This window comes from Lissotriton vulgaris, chromosome 6 (genome assembly GCF_964263255.1).
Source record: "Lissotriton vulgaris chromosome 6, aLisVul1.2, whole genome shotgun sequence".
NCBI classification, from domain to species: Eukaryota; Metazoa; Chordata; class Amphibia; order Caudata; family Salamandridae; genus Lissotriton; species Lissotriton vulgaris.
In genome coordinates, this window is record NC_141694.1 from 51,974,232 (window position 1) to 51,999,216 (window position 24,985).

Below are 24,985 nucleotides of genomic sequence, written 5' to 3' on the forward strand. Positions count from 1 at the left end.
TGCTCTTGATTGGCGAGTTGGCGCAGGATTTCGTTTTTGTATTGCTCTGTTTCTTGAATCACAATGCCTCCGCCTTTATCGGCCGGTTTTATGACTAATGTTTGATTATTTTTGAGGGTGGAGAGAGCATTTTTCTCTTGAATAGTGATATTGTAGAGGATGAAGGATTTCTTCTTTTCTAGTATGGCCAAATCATTTAGGACTAGTTTCTCAAATGTGAGAATTTCAGACGGGACCATAGCGCCTGTAGGTGAGAATTTAGATGGAGGTTTAAATGGAGTATTGGCATATTTCTGAGGGCAAGGATTTAGGAGGAAGTAACTATGTAGCCTTACCTTCCTGAAGAACCTCAAGAGTTCAGTCTGGGCATCTAAAAAGTTGGGGCGAACAGTGGGGACAAATGAGAGACCCTTGCTTAGCAATGAGATTTCACTATTAGATAGTCTGTGTTTTGTAAGATTAAAGATAGGAAGGAGGGCCTTATTGCTTTGGGCATTCTCATGTAGCAGGTCGCTTTCATTTACCATCGGTAATGTTGACGATGGGTGAAACGCTCGCCCGGGGGGTTCGGCCATCTCTGTGGTTGTTTGCCTCTGCCCTTCCCTGGTGGTTCTGGTTGTCCTTGGCCCCTTGATAAAAAATTCCTATTTCAGGGGCCTGGGCTGTCACTTTGATCAGAGTTTCCCGAGGATTCCGCTGAACTGTCTGAGAATCCCACAAAGTTTTGCCGTCTATTGAACCTACCCCACGGTCTCTAGTTTTGGGGCCCGCTATATGCGCGATTGGTATAGTAGTCCTTAGTGAGGTATGGGTAGGCCCTTTCTTGGCTAAAGCTTTTTATATCTTTTCTGACTTTAGTAGTTTTTTTGTCAGTTTCAAATTTGTGAAAATCATCAACCGTTTTTTGGATCTGATCTAAAAGTTTTTTTGCCTCAGTGTTTGTGTTATCATCATTTATTTGTTTCTCAAGGTCGCTGATTTCTATGGCCAGTTTTTTTTAGTTCCTCTGTCGCGATATCAATCCCTAGCACCATCCAGTGCCGGGAACATGTAGTGCTAATATAGCTAAATCCGTTGAGGTATTTCGGATTGTCTGTAAAGACACCAGGGATGTTACGTACTTGTAGCCTGATAGGGATTATATTGGCCTTGAGATAATCTGTAAGGAGTTTTATCATTAATGTAAGTCTGACTTCTTTTTTCTTTGCTTTCTCCAACTCGTCTTTAGAGGAAGGACTCGGTGCGTTGGGAGTGTTGCCTGAGTCAGAAAGGAGAGAAGGGCCTCCTAGGATTTTATTGATATAATCTAGATTGTAAAGAGGTGGGTGGGGGTCTGACATGCCTAGTAAGAAGTGATTTTATGAGAAAAGGAAGAGTTAAGTGAGGGGAGTGAAGGTTGGGACCCACTTTTAAAAAAAGGGGGAGGGGATTCCAATCCCTTGCAATCAGGCGATTGCGCTAAATTCTATTTTTACAAGACAAGGGAAAACCCAAAAGGAATAGCACTAGGGTCCTTGGGCAGTAATTTATTATACAAGACAGAGGACCCTAGTTATTTAGGATCATGTGAATGATAGACATATACTGAATAGTATATAACCTCTGTCCAGCCGGACAGAAATTTATTAGTTAAATATTTTGTAATAGTTCAAGTATTTCAACACTTATACAAAAGTGGGCACAACCCGTGACCCACAGGAAACCAGACAAAACAAGTGACAGGAATTTATGTAAAAGCGCACAAGGCGGTCTGTACTATTATTCAGTATGACAGACTAAGATTCATTTTAAGCAAACCATTGTTAAAGGCATTTTTTTGATTTCATAACAACATATGGTGCTTCTAAGGTCGACGACGTTTCGATGCAATTCAGAGATACATGCATCATCTTCAGGACAAAACCATTAAGTCATGTTTGTCTTGAGACTATTTACATTATTACATAGCCTCTATGGCAATTTACATAATATCGAGCGAAAAAGGGAGTGAAATTTGGGAGAAAAAACAAACAATTTTTTTTTCAATAGACACTACTAGGCATGACTGCATTTCATATTCTGGTTTCATCAAACTGTCACACAATGAAAAACTATTTTGTGCTACTGTGAACAATGCAAGTGACTTGGTGATGATTAAAAACATTAGTGAAAGCTGTTCTTCGTGTTTTCTAATACATGCGTGCCACCTGGAAAGGATGACTGAGAGTTTCTGGGGCTTGACGCAAGAATAGTTGTGCTAATTATTTAAAAAATACGAGAAGAGGAACTTTCAACGGCGCAGTGCGGAGAGACCGTGAATATTTGTGATAAAAAAGTGAGAGGAGGAAGACTTGCCGGCGCGGTGATCAATGAACGGCGCAGTGAACTATTGGGAATGGTGGAGGGGTGGTGAAGTTTAAAGGCAAAAGGGTTATTTCACACTATGAGCAGGGCAATACCTGTATAGTCCTAAATGATTTGGCCATACTAGAAAACAAGAAATCCGTCATCCCCTACAATATCACTATTCAAGAGAAAAATGCTCTCTCCACCCTCAAAAATAATCAAACATTAGTCATAAAACTGGCAGATAAAGGCGGAGGCATTGTGATTCAAGAAACAGAGCAAAACAAAAACGAAATCCTGCGCCAACTCGCCAATCAAGAGCACTATTGCAAATTGCCACGCAACCCCTACTGCTGAAATCCAGAAATTAATATCTGAAGTTACTAACGAAGGTCTAGAAGCAGGTTTCCTATCTAAAAAAGAATTTGAGTTCCTCAACACAAAAGCTCCTAGGACCCCGGTCATATACTGCCTTCCAAAGATCCATAAAAACTCTAAACAACCCCCAGGACGACCTATCGTTTCTGGATGCGGTTCCATCCTGGAACCCTTAGGACACTATATTGACCACTTCATTAAGCCGTTTGTCCCTACAACCACATGTTACATTAGGGATACTATGTCGATGATCAACCTCATTGAAGAACATCCATTTGATCCCACATCCAGCACGATGTGTACGCTGGATGTGGAATCACTTTACACTAATATACCCCAATTTGAGTCCCTTCGCGTGATTGAAACCATTCTAGACACACGCCCTCGGCCTCATAATGTTCCATCTATTTTTATCCTCCAACTGCTTGAGATATGCTTAACGAAAAATTTCTTTCTCTTTGAAGGACAATTTTATGGTCAAGTCCGTGAAACATCTATGGGGCTATTTTTGCCCCCAACCTGACCATTTTGTATTTGGACCACCTTGAGAACCTTACCATCCTGGATGCATCAAACCCTTTCCGCAGTGGCATTGCCCTGTGGAAAAGGTACATTGATGACATCTTTATGATATGGACTGATTCAGAGGCCTCACTAAACCAATTCTCACACTGGCTAAACAACAACAGCGGTGGCCTAAAATACACCATGAGTACCAGCAAGGAATCTCTGCCTTTCCTAGACATCGAGATGAAACATTGCGAGGGGCAGTTAATAACAAGTCTTCACCAAAAGCCTACAGAAAGAAACACCTCACCAAACTACAGTAGTCACCATCCCCGTGCCCTAAAAGATTCTTTGCCATATTCGCAGTTTCTACGAATCCGTAGGAACTGTTATTTCAAACAAGACTACTTCGCAGAAGCAAAAACACTGAGCCTCAAATTAAGACAACGAGGTTATCCACGCAAATTGGTACGCCGTTCACTAAAGAGAGCATGGTACTGCCCCAGAGAGACATTACTAGAACCCCATATTAAGAGCAACCAAGATAGAATTACTTGTGTGACAACGTTTTCCCCTGCATCTAATGCTATCAAGAAGAGCGTTCTAAAACATTGGCCAGTACTTAATGCCGGGGTCCTCAATCTGGAACGACCAATGTTTGCCTTTAAAAGAGCGAAAAATATAAAAGATCATTTGGTCTGTGCTTCACTCCCTCAACCTGACACAAGAACTACGCTTAATGATATGTGGAACTTACCTGCCCTCAAAGGTCACGCCAAATGCGGTCAGTGTGTCTCCTGTGATTCAACTATTGAAGGCAAAACCTTCTCCTATGGCACAATTAATTATGATAGACACCACTTTACAAATTGTAATTCTAACAATGTAATTTATGCGATTGTATGTCCGTGCATGTCGATATATATAGGACGGACAAGCCAGAAGATTAAACTGCGAATAGGACAACACAGAAGCAGAATCCGCTGCCAAACCGCCAATGCGCCCCTTGTAGAACATTTTATGGAAAAAGGACACTCGGAAAATGACTTTACTTGGACTGTCATCACACAGATCAAAGCCCCCCACGAGGAGCAGACATTTCTCAAATCCTGAATAAAGAAGAGTTGCAATGGATCCTGAAAACAGACAGTATACGAAAAGGGCTGAACAGGATTGAGGATTGGACTTCTTTACTATAAAAACATTTTTCACAGATGAACTCAATCCAAATATTTGAACAACTGCCTCATAGCATAATGTTTTTTTTAAAAATTACTGATGTATGAACCACCATATGTCACCTATTCTCACTGAGCACCTTCTGTCACGGTCCAATTCACCATTCTAAGATGGCCGCTCCCTTACGAACATCTTCCACTAAGTCCCTCCTCTATTTTCAGGACTCTTATACCCTGTCCCTCCCACCTCCCCGCAGCGATCTCCGCCAGAACCCCATCCGTCCTGCCATTGAGCAAGACCTCTCAAAGTAAGTACCCTAGGGTGCCGGATTCTTTCCCCACCGCACCTCCGCGCCTATTACCCAACCCCGGGTTCTTTATTCATTTAATTCTCTTGTTTCCCCAGAATCCCATGTGTAAGCCCCGCACCGCCGCGCTCCCGACTTAGGACCCAACATTACCTAGTAAGTCCTAGCTCGGTCTTAGACCTACCCGTTTTACCTTAACCGATTACCCTGCTGATTATCCCACCCCTTGCCTCAATCTCTTAGTTTCCGGTAATTTTCCCGTGCTGGCCGACTAAAAGTGAGTAATTCTATCGCAGTCTCACGAGCACAGATAGCTACCATACGTGACCAGTACACATAACGTTCTCCATTCTCCCGCCCTCACAGATGCACTGTATTTTTCTCGCGGCTCATTGACCCTTTTACCGCGATCCGGCTCAGCTTCACCAGGTATTGCCCTGCTCATAGTGTGAAATAACCCTTTTGCCTTTAAACTTCACCACCCCTCCACCATTCTCAACAGTTCACTGCGCCGGCAAGTCTTCCTCCTCTCACTTTTTTATCACAAATATTCACGGTCTCTCCGCACTGCGCCGTTGAAAGTTCCTCTTCTCATATTTTTTAAATAATTAGCACAACTATTCTTGCGTCAAGCCCCAGAAACTCTCAGTCATCCTTTCCAGGTGGCACGCATGTATTAGAAAACACGAAGAACAGCTTTCACTAATGTTTTTAATCATCACCAAGTCACTTGCATTGTTCACAGTAGCACAAAATAGTTTTTCATCGTGTGACAGTTTGATGAAACCAGAATATGAAATGCAGTCATGCCTAGTAGTGTCTAATGAAAATTTTTTTGTTTATGTTTTTTCTCCCAAATTTCACTCCTTTTTTCGCTCGATATTATGTAAATTGCCATAGAGGCTATGTAATAATGTAAATAGTCTCAATACAAACATGACTTAATGGTTTTGTCCTGAAGATGATGCATGTATCTCTGAATTGCATCGAAACGTCGACCTTAGAAGCACCATATGTTGTTATGAAATCAAAAAAATGCCTTTAACAATGGTTTGCTTAAAATGAATCTTAGTCTGTCATACTGAATAATAGTACAGACCGCCTTGTGCGCTTTTACATAAATTCCTGTCACTTGTTTTGTCTGGTTTCCTGTGGGTCACGGGTTGTGCCCACTTTTGTATAAGTGTTGAAATACTTGAACTATTACAAAATATTTAACTAATAAATTCCTGTCCGGCTGGACAGAGGTTATATACGATTCAGTATATGTCTATCATTCACATGATCCTAAATAACTAGGGTCTTGGATAGTGAGGGCTTGCAATTCACTAACCCTCCGTAGCGATGTGATTGCTATGAGGAAAGCCACTTTCCACGTCAAGAACTGAATCTTGCAGGAATGCAGTGGTTCAAAAGGAGGACCCATCAGCCTGGTAAGGACCACATTGAGGTTCCACTCAGGAGCTGGTGGAGTCCGTGGCGGAATGACTCGTTTGAGCCCTTCCAGAAAAGCCTTGATGGCAGGCACCCTGAAGAGGGAGAGGTGCTGCCTATTTTGGAGATAAGTGGCCATTGCAGACAGATGAATGCGGATGGAAGCATAGGCCAGATTACACTTGTACAGATGGAAAAGGTAACAGATGATGTTCTGAATAGAAGCATCCAGCGGGTTAATGTTGTGGTCTGCACAATAAATGACAAACCGCTTCCATTTTGCCGCATAGCATGCTCTAGTGGTGGGCTTCCTTGCCTCCCGAATGATGTCCATACAGTCAGAAGGTAAGTGCAGGTAGCCAAACTTTAGGACTTCAGGAGCCAGATCGCCAGGTTGAGCTGTTGCGGATCTGGGTGCTGAATGTCGCCATGGCTCTGCGTCAGAAGGCTGGGTGTGAGACGTAGCCTCTGATGCGGTACCACGGACAGTTCCAGAAACGTGGTGTACCATGGTTGGCGAGCACACGTTGGAGCAACCAGGATGGGAGTCATTGAGTGCTGCCTGAGCTTGCGTGCCACCAGCAGTATCATAGGTGCTGGGGGAAAAGCGTACGCAAATTTGCCTGACCAGTTCATCCATATCGCATTGCCCTGCGACTGCGGGTGTGGGAACCTGGCGGCGAAGCTTTGGCATTGTGCGTTCTCCTTTGTGGCGAACAGGTCTATCGCTGGATGACCCCACCTTTGGAAGTACGGCTGGAGTACTGATGGATGTATCTCCCACTCGTGCATCTGGTGGCTGTGCCTGCTGAGCAGGTCCGCCATCTGATTGTCCTTGCCCGGGAGGTGTTCTGCCATGAGGAAGATGTTCCTCTGAATGGGCCACTTCCACATGCTCTGAGCCAGATGAGACAGCTGCGGAGAGTGTGTTCCTCCCTGCTTTTGAATGTAGTACATTGCTGTCATGTTGTCCGTCCGGATCAACACGACCTTGTTGCACAGATGTACCTTAAATGCTTTTAATGCCATGAAGATTGTCATCAGTTCCAGAACATTGATGTGCATCTTCCCTTGTTGTTGCGTCCATAGTCCCTGCACAGTGTAGTGGAGTACATGCGCTCCCCATCCCTGGAGAGAAGCGTCCGTCGTCAGGATAATCTGTGGCACAGGCTCCTGGAACGGTCGTCCCTTGCAAAGGATTCGTGGATTCCACCAATGCAGAGAGTTGTATGCCTGACCGCTCACCAACACTAGGTCTGTCAACTGGTTGTGAGCCTGAGTCCACTGACGTGGTAAGCACTCCTGAAGCGGACGCATATGTAGTCTCGCGTGCGGGACTATGGAGATGCAGGAGGCCATCATGCCTATCAACTGCATGAACACTCGTGCTGGAAGCGAGTGTTGAGGTCTGAACTTGTGGATCAGCGATTGAATGCTGCTGACTCTCACTGAATTCGGCTGTGCTGTGGCCGCCAGAGTGTCTATGGTCGCACCCAGATACTGCCGTATATGGGTGGGCTGGAGGTGGGATTTTGGGTAATTCAGTGAGAATCCCAGATCGTGCAGGAGGTGAATGGTGTGGGGCACGTTGTCGGCACACTGCTGGGATGACTTCGCTTGGATGAGCCAGTCGTCCAGATAGGGGTAGATGTTCTGCCGTCTCAGATGTGCCGCCACCGTCGCCAGGCACTTGGTGAACACCCTGGGTGCTGTGGTGACCCCAAAAGGCAAAACCCTGAACTGGTAGTGCCGGTTTTGGATGGTGAACCGGAGGTATTTTCTGTGTGAAGGATGTAGTGGAATGTGAAAGTACGCATCCTTTAAATCTAAAGTAGCGAGAAAGTCCCCCTGTCGGAGCAGCGGGAGCACCTGCTGCAGTGTTAGCATGTGGAAGTGCTCCGACAGGATGTAGAAGTTGAGGGGCCTGAGATCCAGGATGGGTCTGAGGGACCCGTCCTTCTTTGGAATCAGGAAGTACAGGGAGTAAACTCCTGTGCCTCTTTCCTGCATGGGCACGAGCTCTATTGCCCCTTTTTGCAGCATGACGTTGACCTCCTGCTGCAATAAGTGCAAGTGCTCGTCCGACATGGGACGGTGCCTTGGGGGTATGTTGGGGGGAGTGGATGTCAACTCCAGACAATAACCGAATTGGATAAGCTTTCTGACCCACCTGTCCGTGGTGATGGACTTCCACGCGGGCAGGAACTGCTGGAGTCTCCCCCGACCGGTGTGGTGTGGTCGGGGGGCAGTGACACCGAGTCACTGTTTGTTGGCGGTAGAGGACCTGGAGCTGTTGTTGCCACGTCCTCTGCCCTTGGCGCTGTTGCCGCGGTAGCCACCACGACTCTTGTTGGCATAAGTAGTCTGGGTGTTGCTTTTGTAAAACTGCGCGGACTGCGAAAGCTGACCCCTGGAGGTGCCTCTGGTATTGGAGCGACGAGAGGACCCACCCCGAAACTGCTGAGACTGCAAGGAACCCATGGATTTTGCAGTGTCAGTGTCCTTTTTCATTTTTTCTAGGGTGGTGTCAACCTCCGAGCCAAACAGGTGATCAGGATTGACTGTTTGGTTCAAGATGGTGGTTTGTATGTCTGGCTTGAAACCAGAAATCCTGAGCCAGGCATGTCTCCGAAGCATAACACTGGTGTTAATGGCGCGTGCAGCCGTATCAGCCGCGTCTAGAGCGCACTTTATGGAAGCGTTGGAGATTAGCTTCCTTTCCTGGATTAGCATTTCAGCCCTTTCCTTATATTGATCAGGTAGATGTTGCAAAAGGGTCTCTAGGGTATCGTAGTGCGCCCTGTCATAATGCGCGAGGAGCGCCTGTGTGTTTGAGATGCGCCAGATGTTAGCTGCCTGCACTGCAACCCTCTTCCCCGAAGCCACAAAGACCTTGGACTCTTTGTCTGAGGGGAGGAGCATCACCCGTAGTCTGAGAGTTGGCCCTCTTCTGGGCATTCAAGACGACCAGGGAGTCCAGAGGCAACTGTCCTTTAATGTAAGTTGGATCAGTGGGCGCCGCTTTGTACTTTTTGTCAATTCTCGGGTTGATGACTCTTGCCCTGGTGGGTTTTTTGAAGACCTCAGCAGCGTGCTTCAAAACGCCTTTTAACATTGGCAGAGTTTTTACAGTCTTTTCAGACACAGAAAAGGTGTCAAAGAGGAAATCTACGTCCACAGGGTCAGCATGCAGCTGGACATTGTGATTGGCTGCTGCCCGCTCAATGAGGGCATTCAAAGCAGCAGAGTCTTCAGTAGGTGAAGTCTTAGCAGAGAAGAGCTGAGGGTCTTGTCCAGAATGTGGATCCCCAGGCTCACCACCAGCAGACCAGGGCTCTGTCACATCCTCTGGGTCTGTGTAGACTGGATAGCTATATTCATCCTCGTCCTCGCCCTCACCATCGTCCCCATCGGAGTGAGTGGGCGAGACCTCATGAACTTGTGGTGAAATGGGTTCCACCAAAGCTGGGGCACCAGCAGAGTCCATTTTCCTCTTTAGGGGGATTTTGTAAGACTCCAATTGGGGTTCTGAGGTGATTCTCCTCTTAAGAAGGGAAAGCCTGCCCGTTTCGGCGTCAATGAAATGTCGACGCTCCTCTTCTGCAAGTTGTCGAGGCCGCGGGCCAAGGACCACCAACGACGCCTTCGGCGTCGAAGATACCTTCTCGGGCACGCCGCCCCCTGGTTTAGCAGCGAAAGCCTTCGGCGCCGTCTTAGGCGGCAAGGTAAAAAGTATTGGCGTGGACGCCTTCGCCGGTTTCTCAAGAGGCTTTGCAGGCGGGGGGTCCTTCGGCTCGGGAGCTGCGGCGCCATCCCGTATGCGCTGCAGGGACTCCGTGACCTTCTTCGTGAACGCGGCCGATGGAGGTGCCGGTTCGACGGAATCCTTTGAGGACGGCTTCGAAGTGGAGTCCTTCAAGGCCACCTTCGGAGTCGACACACTTGGCGCAGGCCCCTTGGCCTTGTCGTGTGGAGGCGGGGCAGAGATGGCCTTCCGGTCATCGGTCCGCTTCTTCGGGTCTGCATGAGACTTCTTGGAGTCGTCGACAGCCTTCTTGTGGTCGACCCAACCCTTGCCGGCGTCGATAGTTTTCGGCGCCGACGGTTTAGCCTTTGACGTGGTAGCCTTCGGCTCGGCCATTTTGACTTGGCCCTTCGACTCGACGGCCATCTTAGGTTTCTTCGGCGCCGAGGCCTCCGAACTCTTCGAGCCGACCAATGCGATGCGCACTTTCGGTTTCGATATCTGCCCTTGCGCAGCATCTGGCGTCGAGACCGTAGGTTTCACTTTCGGTTTCTTCACCGGGAGTGACTCGGTACCAATGTTCATGGCCGGGCCTGCAGGCGGGGCCGAGGAACTCACATCAAGGTCTTGGGTAAGGCCCGAAGGCGATCCCTCGACCTGGGCCTTATCGATTGGCACGGCCCCAGAGTCAGTCTGAGGAAGCTCCTCGTCCGAGCTATCCTCCATGGCCCCCAGGGCCCCGTCGTCGTCTCCTACCTCCTCGACGACTTCTTCGTTCTCGAAAGCCTCGGCCTCAGCGTCATAGTCTTCCTCGACATCCGACCCGGGGTTAGATTCTGAGACGTCCAGGATATCCTCGACCTCCCCAACATCTAAAACGTCCGTAGGCGCCGAAGCAGATTGCTGGGCCTCCAGGCGCGCAGCTCGACGGAGCTTGAGTGTCTTCTTGGACCGGAATCTCGAACAGGCCATACACTTGGCCTCATCGTGGTCCGGCGACAGGCACTTATTGCACACCGGGTGGACGTCGATGTGTGGGTACTTCGAGTAACACACCGGACATCTCTTGAATGGACTACGGTCCTTGATGGATGGTCGATAAATCTGGAGCGTCGACAAGGCCTTCCGCGCCGAAAGCACGCGGAAGCAGAGAGCTCGGCTCGGAGCAGAGGAAGTTGTGAAGCCGAACGCAAGACAATACCGACGCAAGACTAAAGACCTTTTGGTCTCGAGGAAAGTTTACTATTAGTTTATTGATTCCGACAAGAGGGAACCAAAGACATCCGGAAAAAAACATCTGGGGATGGAGTCGATGCCCATGCGCACTGTAGTCCAGGGGAGGAGCCACCTATCTCGTGATACTTCGAAGACTCTTCCAGGACAACAATGTGCAAGCATCCGGACCCAACACTAGGCGGCGATCTATGCACAGATATGAATTCAGCAGCCCACATGCCTCGAACTTCCTCTTTTGTGCAGACACAAATTTTCCAAGTGCAAAGCGGCTTTGTATTTTCTGCAGCAACTCAATGACCATGATGTTTGCTTCGCTGTTGGGAGCTTTTTGAAATGTATGTTAGCAAAGAGAAGAAGCATGCTGTTTTAATTCCAATGCACTTTACCATTCTTCTATATGGAATGTATCTGTATTGCTGCTAAAATGTCCACCCCTGCTGCTAACCCCTCTATAGGACTGATTTTTATTATTCATGTATTATTGGTAATTTATTTGCCTTTTATTGATGACTGTTGTTGTTTTTTGCACTATTAGATAATATCTGCTGCTACTTATGTGTTGAATCAGGAGGGACTGGTGTGGAGGAGTAAACAAGACCATGTAGTACCCCCCAAAAAACCAAGAAACATCTGAAACAAACATTAGAACATAGTGCGACATCAGTCCTTCACAATGATCATATTCTAACAGGACAATGGCCCGTAAAGACACAGAGAGAAAATCTAAGAATCCGCCAACTCGGCACCCCTTCTCATCATGGGCCGCTGGAAGACAATAGCATGGCAGTTATATCTCTCCAGCCTCGCCTCTCAGCAGACATCCTGCCTGGTGAATGTGGGGAATTCAAGGAGTCCCCTGAATACCAGGGAACCAGACAGTGTAGTAAGTACTGCTTGTCTTTTCTTTAACCATGGTGGCCATATCTGGTTTGAGACTCTCAGAGGCTTTCCTTGATCACCGCCAGCGGTGCTGCTTTCTTCGATGATCGTCCGTTGTCTCTGGTCCTACTTCAGTGTCTGCATCGTCCTTCAGGCCCACCACTACCAGAGCTTCTTTTAAAGATCTCAGATGCCATAGCTTGCCTCGTGCCGAAAGATGAGGCGGAAGGGGTAACCCTACGAATATGCAGTCCCATTCTCCCTGAGGAGTGGCGTGACAGGGCAGAATTCTCTATGTTTAGGAAGGATGATCACTGACCAATCTTGAAACATCGGGGAAAGGCACTGAAATTGGATCGGATGTGACTCTTGAGCTTGGCAGTCAATTGCTTCTTTGATTTGAAAGTCATGGAAACAAGTCAATATGTCTGCAGGAGGTGCGTTGCAGGAGCGGGCGGCCCGACCCTACACACCCGGTCCAGTTGGATTTCTGGTTAGTTAGTGTATCCCAATAGGTGGCGAAACAGGGCCCCTAAGTAGCCTTGCACATCGGTTCCTTCTGCGTGTGCCAGAACTCCAGTGTGATCGGTTCTCTAAGTCTTCCTTGTGAGCTTGTAACTCCACTTGCTTCTCTTTTAACAAGAGGATCTCCTGCTGCATCATCTCGTGCTCTTCGTCCCTTGCGTTTTGCGGTCTTCGAGGGCTGCCACTCGTCATCCACTTCCTCCAAGTCTTGGCGTACCTCTTTTAAGTCCGCGGAGAGCGGCGTTTGCATAGTTTGTAGAACTTCTCGGAGAGACGTAAAAAGCGACGACAAAGGCTTTTGTGCAGGCCCATCAACCTCTTCTGACCCTGGTTATCTGTGTCGTGGGAGGGGGGTTTAAAGGTCATCCCCGATGTCACTGGTTTAACAAGCATGTCCTAAAGAGATCTGTCCTTCTTGAAGGGTACAGAGGACATGGTGCAGACCTTCAGCTGGCTTGCCCGCTACTGATGCTGTAGGATGCTACCAGTCGAGTCCAGGGATTCTCCCCTCTATCGGCACTCCTGTGTGTACAGAGATTTGACCCAGCTGCGTGCTTCAGGGGAACTGCCTCGGCACATCCGTGATGATGCAAGTGGCTCTCACGCCTTGTAGGGGTTAGTCACAGGGGCCTTTTCGCCAATTTCAGAGCCTTAGACCAGGCCTCTGGCCTGGGTAGAGTTACCACTTGCTCAGTGTCGCAGCGCAGCAGTTCTGCATGCACCGCTGTGCGCATCAGTACCCACACGCAATGAGGCCCTATTGAGCAGCGCACCTCTGCAGTCAGGCTCTTCAACAGTATTGCTGTGCCGTTTGAGCACCCTCGGTGTTGTAATAGGCCTGCCTTTGGCTTGGCTCTCAGGTGGGTACAGAGCTCTTTTCCTCCTCACGTTGCTCTGTGGTCTGGGGCTGCCTCCCCAGGGCCCGGTGGTCAGAGTTCAGCCCAGACGGGATCCGCTGGAGCAGGGACCCTCACCCCGCTGGACCTGTGGAGCCTTTTGTGGATAGAGAAGGAGGTGGGTGGGGGCTACGCCTCACTTTCCCTTCACTTCCCTTATGCACATAGAGCACGGCTATTTCCTACCTTTAGGATTTAGGGGCAACTCTGTGATCAGTACGTTCTAATGGGGCCTCTACTTAGTCTCACGTATCAAATTAGTTTAAATTATAATAGGCATCTACAGAGGCATATAGAGCTTGATCAAAGATATTCATCACAAATATTGGATAGGTTCGTTCATTTATAGAAAAAATTAATACTGACTTTTAGAAGTATGATACGAAATAAAAAGGGAATTACAAGAGAAATAAATACATTTTCGGAAATATATGTGGCCGCGATCACCATTCTAAGATGGCGCTTATAATGATAGGTGAATAGGACACGGAATGGCGAGGGTACGAATAGCTGGACCCAGGACGGGTAATATAGAATTTTGGCAAGGTTTGGTCATATACGAAAAAAAGGCTGCCTTTTAACGTTTACACACCGAGGAAGGGATATCCTCACATTATATTCACGGCCGCAAGTAACATTCTAAGATGGCGCCCACGTTGACGAGCATATGTGATCACGCGTCATAGCGGGATCAGGTGACCAGGAAGTGTAGCATATCCTTTGTCCCCGCCAACAAGCCGGTACTCGCACACGAGTGACCGGCGTGAGGGATGAAGACGCGAGGAAGCACCCGTGAGACCTAAGAGAGGTAGGTGATTATGCAACCTCTGGTACAGCACGCATGTAGTGCCGACTTTTTTTAAGGGGGCCTTTTGTAATACGGACTTCGTGATGGGAAAGGTGGCCGGTATTAAAGATCGGTTTCGCTTTCTGTTTATTTTACCTTTTATACCTAAACTTGGGACACCGATTACGGAGGGGACCTGAAAATATTTGGAGATAGGATCTTGATGATTTCTCCTCACGCCACGGGAACATGTGGCCTGGAATTATCGCCTCATTTTTATTGTTTGAAGGCTAGTCTTTTCAACTTATATGGTTGTGGTTTTTAAACGCAGGTTACCTGTTGGTGTACAAATTTTCCTTTTGGTATTCACAGAAGATATTACTGAGAATACATGCAGGTCAGTTAATAACGGTGTATAACTACTCTATAAACATTAGTCACTGTAATTGGTGACGTTTTTCTGGAGATTAAGGTGTTTCTTCTCATAGACGTGTCACTGGGTGACGTAGTTGAATTGTGTGTTTGAATAGGGAGTGTAGGAATACACATGTGGATAATTGCCTGCACATAAATAACCATAATCTTCACGCACCTTCTGGGATAATTGAGAACTACGAACCATGCTCTGTAATGTGTAGTAGCACTGCGACTGAATTGCATGCAAAGAGTGTCATGCAAAACTAAATACCTTTCGGCATGTGATTTTAAGTATAAAATGAGGCACACAGGATATTCACTTGGACGTTTTGCTTTGTGAGCACATGCTTTCTCCCTCATTTGTGCTTTACATAATTTGTAAATACAGAATCTTACACAATGTACATATGTTTTACCTAGCTGTGAACAAGTCGCATGTACATAATTACAAGAGGCGACGAAACACGTGTTGGCTTGGCTTGGAAAACCTGAACAACTGACATCAGGAAGATTGAATAAACAGAAAAGAGAAAAAGAAAGAAAAAAGTTTACTGATTTGTTCTACTTTTTGTGCTTTACTAAACTCTGAAAAGAATGTTTCTTTGAATTACGTGTTTTTGGGTACAATTTTGCTTTGGTCTGTTGGTTTACCACAGAGATCTAGGAAGGCAGGTGGTTCTCCCTAACCCTAGAGCACTGTCATCGATATTTGATGACATATGAATAATTCTTAGTGAATATACCCGGTAGCGCCTACAACCTATCACCTATACCACCGACCTCTCTTTACATGGTTTCTATCCTGACTGGGTTGGGGTATGCAAGGGCACCCAGATACTGTTGGGTGTGGGTCGGTTGAAGATTTGACTTGGTGAGGTTTATTGTGAATCCTAAGTTGTGCAACAGCTGGATTGTTTTGTGTGTTTGGTGCACACATTCTCTGCATGACTTGTCTCTTATAAGACAGACATCGAAGTAAGGAAAGACATGAATGTGTTGTCTTCACAAGTGAGCTGCTACTACTGCGAGACATTTTGTGAAGACCCTGGGTGCTGTAGTTACCGAAGGGGAGCACTTTGAATTGGTTGTGCTGACCATATACTACAAACCGTAGATATTTCTTGTGAGCAGGTGGAATAGGAATGTGGAAGTAGGCGTCCTTGAGATCTAAGGTGGCAAGGAAATCGCCTTGCTGGAGTAATGGGAGGACCTGTTGGAGAGTGACCATGTGAAAGTGGTCTGATTGTATGTACAGGTTTAATGGTCTGAGGTCTAATATTGGCCTGGGAGAACCGTCCTTTTATGGTGAGAAAGTAAAGGGAGTACACCCGTGTACCTTGATGGTGTATGGGAACTGGTTCTATTGCGTGCTTTTCCAAGAGAGAGAGAGAGAGAATCTCTTGTTTTAGAAGCGTGAGATGTTCTGTCGACATGGGACGCTGTCTGGGTGGCATGTGTGGAGGAGTGGAGGTGAGTTCCAGGCAGTTACCATACTGGATAATTTGTCTCTCCCACTTGTCTGTGGTGATGGAATTCCATACAGGTAGGAAACGTGATAGTCTTCCCCCGACTGGAGTGGAGTGTTCGGGGGGAAGCGGTGGGAAGTCACTGTTTTGTGGTAGGGGAGGAGCGGGTATTATCGTGGCCTCTTCCCTTGGAGTTATTGCCTCTGTACCCCCCTCTAAAGTACCCTCTGCTAAAGAAAGATTGAGTGGGGCTTTTGTAAGATGAAGAGTTGTCTGGGTCAATGGTTTTGGAGGTGCCCCTATAAAAGGAGCAACGAAAGGAGCCTCTAGCTGTTGATGACTGTAGGGCCCCCATAGACTTTGCTGTCTCAGTGTCTTTTTTCATCTTTTCCAAAGATGTGTCTACAGCAGGCTTGCATAGGTGCTCTTGATCAAAAGGCTGAATTTGAGATTGCACTTCCTGTTTAAAACCAGATATGCGCAGCCATGCGTGCCTGCGCAGTAAAAAGGCACGGGATGCTGTATCTGCTGCATCAAGAGCACATTCAATTGAGGTGTTAGTAATGAGCTTTCTTTCTTGTATGAGGCCGTTAGCTTTCGCCTTATATTGCTCCGGAAGATGTTGCATTAATGTTTCCAGTTCATTGTAATGTGCCCTATCATACCTGGCTAGTAAAGCTTGGGCGTTAGCAATACACCAGTAATTTTCTGCCTGTGACGCAACTCGTTTACCAGATGCGTCCAGTGATTTAGATTCTTTATCTGGCAGAGGGGCATCACCTGTTGTCTGGGAATTCACCCGTTTACGGGCATTTGAAACCACTATAGAGTCTAAAGGGAGCTGGCCCTTGATATAAACTGGATCGTTTGGAGCTGCTTTATATTTTTTTTATCAACCCTGGGGTTGAGAACCCTAGCCCTGACAGGGTCTTTGAATATATCAGGGGCATGTTTAATCATGCCCTTGAGCATGGGTAAAGTACTTGTTGCTCTTTGTGTCTTTGTAAAAGTCTCTAGCAGAAAATCTTCGTCAGGAGGGGGTGCGTGTAATTCTACCCCATGGTATTTGGCTGCTCTGTCTGAGTTGGGCAGAACCTATGTTGTTGTCTGGAGGGGATGGCTTAGATGGGTATGAGTCTGGCTCAGGTATATCTGGAGCCTAATCATAGTAAACCCAGAGGTGAGGTGGTGGAATACTGTGGGTGTCATCATGGTCGTCATCCCCTTGTGGGTCTTCCTCCCCATCTCCATCCCCTAAGACATCTCCATCCTGTAGTGGTTGTGAAGCAGGAGGTAGTGGAGAATGTGCTGGAGAAAGTGGCACCATCGGAAGTGGTGGAGGGGGAGAGGAGGGCCTAAGAGGTGAAGCTGCCATGTCCTTTCTTTTTAAAGGCAGCTCAGGTGCTTCTGAAGTGTCCAATGTTCTTTTTCTACGTGGCAATCCTCTCACCTGACCTGTAACAGGGTCAATGTGGAGAGTTTTTTGTTTTGGACCCGGTGGATCTGGGTGAAACAGTTCTTCGGAGCCCTTATCTTTTTTCGGCATCGAGGATTTTATTTCCTAGTGGTGCTTTGACTTAGTCTCTGTAGCTTTAGGAGGGGTCTTGGTCTCCTTATGCTTCGTTGGAGTTTGAGTCCGAAATTTTCTTTGGTTCTGAAGTTTTATGGGATTTTTTCGGGTCCAAGGGCTTGTTCTCAGCATGTTTCGGTGCTGAAAGGCTCGGCGTCGAAGTAATCTTTGGTGCCGACGTGTCGGGTGTGGTACTGTATCTATCTTGGACCTGTTTCAGGTACGGGGAATGTTTAACGGTACGCGGTTCCGAGTCCACGGAAGGCTTTACTTTTGGCTTCGGAGCCGAGCCTGAGTGCGGGGCATCGGAACCTGAACCCGAAGGTGAAGGTGTTACCGGAGCCTTATGTTGAGTTTTAGTTGGGGCAGGAGCGTCGAGGTCAGTACTCACAGTCCGTTGCCCTGGAGTAATGGTTTGATCGTCGGCCTCTGAGTCGTCTTCTTCGGAGACGCTGATGTCCTCATCTTCCGGTTGCGGTTGTTGTGGAGCCTCGGTGTAGGAGAGTAGGGTCTGCAATCCTATGATCACCCAGATTTTTTGCTTTTGTTTCACTGGTTTACGACTTTCTCTGGCTGTGGGCCTGCCAATCAGACCCACAGCCTAGCTGTTCTCTCACTAAATTGACATGTGTACCTTAGGTGCATTCCCCAATGGGTACTGGGCCACCTTATCAGACCCTGTAACTCAGGGCATAGGTGTACCCAGGGCCTACCAGGGGCTGAAGCATGTATTATGCCACCCCTGGATGGCCATCTAAATCTGACACAACTGGCTGCACGACAGCTGGGGCAAGGTGGTGTAATCACCCTTTGCTTTAGATATAGTATACCTATATCTAACCCTAAAAATGGACACACAGATTCCTATCAGTCACTCCTATGGCAGGCCTTGACAATCCTGAAGGCAGAGTGCTTGGAATCGTGTGAAATGGTGCTCTGGCATGAGCTGAGCCCATTTGCAGCTTGCGGAACCAAGTCCTAATAGCTGTTCCATGATAACGCATACCATATACTCTTAAGTGCATTATAATCCTCGCGGTTAAATGCTATCTTTGGTATTGCTTTATCAAAACATGTCGAGTAAGGTGTCATACGAATTGGAATACTAACCCCTCGCCAATTCTGGCGAGGGGGTTAGCATTCCACCCTTCTAGAGGGACTCGACATGTATGTAACTGTGAACCCCGGTTAAAGTTAACTGAAGCCTCAGCTCCACAAAATGGATGCTGCCACCACAGACACGAGTCGGACCTCCTGCTGCTGGGAGTCCTTCCAGCGAGGAGAGCTTGGACAAAGGGTTTCCTGTCAGGGGCGGTGCTAGCTCCATCCCAGACAGGGTTTTGTGTATCCTGGGTAGGCAGGGCTTTACAGGAAGGTGACTGCAAGTGGCACCCCGGTGCTCACTACGCATCTGCCGGCTAGAACCAGTTCCAGGGGCACACCAGCCCCTGGCCTGGGGAAAGTCCGGCATGGGAGAGGGGTGTAACCACCCCCCTTCCTGGTCCCACCCCTAGGGCAGGACCTAGTCGCGTACCCACCCCTTTCTTTAGGATAAAGGCAGGAGCGGGGACCCTTCCAAATTAGATCATCTTTGAATCAAGAAACTACTTTCTACGAAAGGAACTCTCGACTTCTTCTCAAGATTTCTCCCTTGTGGCTAAGGAGTAGTCACCCTGCATCCGCAGGCACCATCTAAGAACTCTGCGGTTTGCTGCACGTCCTTCCTCAGGAATCCGACCGACCAGCACGACGAGACCCGGCTTCCCTGGCACCTCTGACCTCTACAGCTAAGCTGAGAACCGTAGGTGCGACGAGACCTCGAGGGACCGGCCATCATCAGAACTGCACGACTTCTATCCAGCACGACCGCCGAGGGATCCTCTGGTGAGTGCTTTGGGGTCCGAGAAGCCTGACCCTGAGCAGCTCCAGCACCGAAGTCCAGCCTCCCAGCATCTCCACGATCTGCGTGGGGCCCTTCTGCTTTTTGCTGCTCACCGCGTTGTTTGGCTACTAGCCCGCTGGCTTGTGGCCTTCTTTAACGACGCCCGAGGACATCACTGCTGCTGGTCTGGTTGCTCCAGACTGGCCCTTGCTCCCTTCCAAAAGAGGAGCACCCCGGAACCTCCTGGTCCACACCAGACGCCATTTTAGGTCCACCGCGTGGACTTGAATTTGCCAAGACTTGTTGCCCCAATCCTGGGTCCGGCGACGTCGACAGCATCATCCATCGTGGGACAGCTCGCACCTCCATCCTGGTCGCCGACAACGCCTCCTGGTCCGTGAGACTGCAGAGCCCAGCGTCGCCCACTCACCTAGACGAGGTGACTACCATCCGGTGCCCTCCTGGTGCCACCTGACTACTGGCTAGTAGTCACGAACTTGGTCCCCTCTGCTTTCAGGTGTCATCCATCTTCGATCCAGGCTTGGATCACTTCGAACTATCTTCCCTTGTCGCCTGCCAGCAACTTCTTTCTTCAGGCTCCTGGTTCGTCAACGAGGATTCCCGACGTCTTTTGAGACCTATGCAGCTGCAGCCCCTGGGCTAGGTAACTTCGGCATTTCGGTGCCCCAGCATAGCCTCACTATCCAAGGGTCCAGAGTCACTGTCGTTTTCGACCTACCTTATCGGGTTCGCCTGAGAACACTAACTTTGTCTTTACTAGCTCCCATAGACTTTGTCCCGCATCCCGCGTGAGAGTGCACACTCTGCACCCGAGTCCCCTAGGCCTCCTCCTAGTAATCTGAAGGTTCAGTAACGTAGTCCTAGCGATTCCAAAGCCTATTAGTACAGTACTTACCTGCTAGTAATTTCGCATTCCACTTCCATAGTATATGGTTTTCGTGCCCCTCGGGCATTTGTATAAATTGTGCAACTTGAAGTATTTTTTATAAGAGTTTTGTTGTGTGCTTAGTACCCTGTCCTCATAAAGAGTACAGGGCTGTTGTGACTTAAATAAATACACTGTTTATTTTCATAACACTTGTGTGGTGTCCTTTCACTTGGTGTTCAAGGGGTATATGTGATGGTATAACAGCTGGCTTAACACGCCCTCTAGAGTTTAGCCCGAAGACTGCTCGTATCCACGCTACTAGGATAGCTGGTCTATAAGGTTGACTTTCAACCAATCACCATAAGGGTTGTTTGGACTGATGTAAAGTGCTCACTAGAATAGTGAACACTATATATCAGGCCAACTTCTCACACTCGGGACATGCAACGAAGATGTCGTCCGGTGCCAAAGCTGTTGGTTGAGACATTAGGTGGTGTCGAGCCCAGCGATCCCTTATAGTCTTTTTTTATCAGTGTGTAGGAATTTAGCACCACACAGGTGGCATTTTTTTTAATTGGGTTTCTTTCCATTGACTGCAGGGCCTGATGGCGTTGATGGGCCAACGGCCCGTGTGAACGCCCGGAATCGAAGTTGATGAATACTTTGGATACGCGTCGAAAGGTAACGCGATCGAAACAATACCGTCGAGCGGTGAGGCAATGCGCGTCGAAGAGTAATCGAGTACAACACCGACCGGAGCGCAGTAGTTTACATCCGAACCCGAGGGCGGAAAAAACAATCTGAGGGTGGAGTCAATGCCCATGCGCAGTATGGTCCTAAGGAGGAGTCACCTATCGTGTGACTACGAAGAACTTCTTCCAAGACAAAAACAAATTGCTAACATCCGAGCCCAACACCAGATGGCGATCTATGCACAGGTCTACGATCTACAGCTAATATGCCTCGAACAGCTAGTTTTGTGAACACGTCCATTTTGCTGAAAAACTGTTGGCTGCACAGAACAATGTTGCTAGAGAGAAACAAGGATTCTCATATTCCACTTTTACTGCACTGTGTTCCACAGGCTCTTTTGATTAGCTCAACACATGCAGGAATATAATCTAGTGAAGATGGTCGAGATGGAGACAGTTTAACCTCCTCTTGTGGCAGATCGATTTAAATTTTTTTTTCATATCTTCTCATCCTGTATATTTTAATATGTGATCTCCACTTTATATGGTTTATCATGTAACGTATCCTGTAAATTATTTCCCTCCTGATGTTCCTCAGGAGGCAGAGGTCTGAACTAGGCCTATTTAATATCTCAATATCTTCTCTGGGTCTTTAACCTCTTCGATGCAGTATTAATTTTGCAGTGGAGCGAGGGGGGGGGGCGGCGCTCATGACGGCGTGCGCCGCTCACAGCAGGCGTGTACTTATGACAGCCGGGAGCCGTCCGAACTCCGCCCACTGATTAATTCGCCCGCACAGGTGGGGAATTAATCGCACGTGGGCAGAGCGGCAATGTTCGGACGGCTCCCGGCAGTCATGAGCACACGACTATCGTGACTCATGACGGCCGGGAGTCGTCCTGAGCACGGAACGAGTTAATAGCTATTGGTGCCTTATGTACGGCTAAAGCTTCTTTGAAAATATTTATTTACACTGTAGGGATAATCTCAACTTTGAGTGTAGGTTTCCGTTTCTGAACAACCTTCAATGGCTTTTTAAAATCAATGGTCTTTGGGGTTTCATATTGCCCCTTTAAGGTCAATAGCCTCTTATTTTCTCTTTCTTACAATATTGTCTGCAGAAGTTGAATCTAAGCCGTTCTGCTCTTTTCCCTTCTGTTACTTTTTATTTTGGGCACAGGGGTAGGGGATTTCTTGAAAAGCTCCACTAGTGTTATTTTGGCATCAAGGGTTTGTCTTTATATGACTTTCTGTCAATGAAGTACTAGAGTTTAATATTTGTTCTTATGACTTGCACACCTTTTCTCTTGGCTCAGACAGTCCCTTTATTGCAACCATTAAAAACCGTAGGTCTTTGGTTTCAGAATGTTGTCAAACACATATTTTCGTACCACAAAATTGTAAGAGGATATTTTCTCGACATCTGATTGATGTTCTCTATAATCCAGATGCCACAACATCCTCATCATCCGAGAAACTAATCTAATGCATATATCGTACCTTTCTCTTCAGTTTTTCAATTTCAGATTCCCTATACATGTTTTAGCCCAATAAGACAAAATAACTATATCTCTATGAATTATTGTCTTGAGTTTAAACAATTAACAAGCAATTTTCCTATATATGGTCTATTGGAAGACAGAACATGTTCACCGGTAAACGTAGTTTGATAATATATAGTTGGAGTTCAGGCAAATGTAAACAGTGTGCTCGTAGTACTTAATGACATTGAGGACTTTTAAAGAATCACTCTCCTGAAGTTCCTGCTTTACTTGTCAAGTCAAGGCACACAGCAAATAGACTTTCTTTCTGTGCTGGCTTGGTCCTCAGTCTCCCCTTCAATTTATTCCAAATGTTAGATGTCACCATGAATTATGATTTTTTTCCTTAGTAGTTCTCCAAAAAGACCTCTGAATCAACTGCTGGAGAGGAAGTCATGTATTGTGGCAATGTGTGCTTAGAGTCGACTTCATAATGATCAATTCTGGCTCGGCCTACGTGAATGCCTGCAGTAAAACCTTTAATGTAGACATACATTTCTGGACTCAACTACTAGACAGCGGAATAGTGCACAGCATGTACATCTACAATAGGTTCATGAGGTAAAATTTGAAGCTGGAACTCACTCCTAACGGCAGGCTGACAGGCATACACACTGCTCGTCTGCAGCCTTGTAGGGACAGAGAATGTTCCTGCAGTTTTGCCTGTAGCACAGATTCTTTCTTCTGAGGTGAGAGCAAGCCATGGTGCAGTGCGTCAATCTCCCGCAATCAAACTCAGCATATGAAAAATGACCAGGAGCAAGGTTAGCAAGGCGTGTGCTCCTATTGCCTGTAAAACTGCAATTCCCTCCCCCTCTGGGCGTGATCAGGAAGGAATGGGGGTACCTAAAGAGATCTGCACTGTACTGCTTCCGCCTTCCACTACCAGCAACACAGGTAACACTGAAAGACAGAGTATTTGCTAACCTCTTAACTAGGAGTCAAAAAATAGTAAGCTAGACATCAAGCCTGGATACCAAATCGTGGTTCCATACATCTTCCAACAAGTTTTGCCTTTTTCTAGCAAATCTCTATTATGTCAGTATTTATTTGTATACCATAAGCTTTAAAGTATACTGATGCCGCAGCTCGACCAAGGTTTTACACATACACATCGCTGAAAAACACACTCTGAAGATAACTTTGGAAAGCAAAGTATTAATTACTAACATCTTATGAATGTGCAGTTTCATAGGAGAGGGTTTTTAAATCTTTATAATCATTATGATCTAGCAATACCACATCCAGCATGATTTTTGGTAGCACAACAGGCCACCAAAAGGGTATAACCTGCTAGGACTGGGTTGTAGGCTGTGGACTCACAATGTTTAAGAGGTATGTTGTCTGTGGGGCCTAGACCTTTTGTACGGAAAAGCAAGATGCTTCTAATTTACGTGAACTTATGTCAATAGCCTATGACCCTGGAGGGTGGGACTGTGTTACATATTTGCACTAAGATGCATGGTTCCATGCTGTGCATCTGTGGTACAGGAGTGAGTTTTCAGAGAGGAAAGGATTGAAGTAGGTTTTGTTCTGTAATGTGCTCTGCGGATGTGTAGTTTTGGTGAGTGGTTGATGTACCGTGTGGGAGGGGAGACATGTATATTTTTGGTGCAGGCCATTGTGTGGATGGGGAGTTTTAAGTTATGTAGTTTTAGAGTTTGAATGATTCAGAGCAATTTGAATTCTTGATGCTGGAAACCTGTGTGTGGAGCATGCTGATATGCTCATTACAGTGCTCCAAGTGATGTACTGCAATTGTGTGCTCACTTGGGTTCCTGGTGTGACAGAACATCCTGGATAGAGCATTATCTAACACTGTGCCACCGGTGGAGTCAACTGCCTGAGCAATATTAACTTAATATACCAGTACTGCTTATCCAAAAGGATTCTGGCTGTTTATGTAAAAGGACACACACACACACACACAATTTGAGGCTGTAGAACAGACATACAAATAGACACTTTAACTTTATAGGGTCAGGTACCATGTAGCGGAAGAGTATCTTTGTTATTACACGCTCATGTGTTCTATAACACAGAAGTCCATTTTTATTAATAGCATTCTTGCCTTCGTAAATCCTCACAACATACGAGTCCACGATCCTCACTCCTCATGACAAATTGCTTGCCTACATCTAAAAGTTAACCAAGGACTACGAACAAGTTGCATGCTTTCAAAAATGCATAGCAACAATGCATGGCATCCTGACTTTCTTTCGAATTCAGTAAAAAAGGTAAAGAACAATATCAAAGGTTGGGCTATAAATACACATTTATTTGCACAAACATCATTTACAAAAATAGAACCAAAGAAAAGGAAATGAGCA

General features: G+C 46.9%; 1 protein-coding gene across 1 annotated transcript in view; it reads right to left on the minus strand.

Annotated features, from left to right (window-relative positions):
• CMTR1 (cap methyltransferase 1) overlaps positions 1–24,985 on the minus strand; it is a 1,053,443-nt gene that overhangs the window by 45,571 nt on the left and 982,887 nt on the right. The gene's annotated exons all lie outside the window — the stretch shown is intronic.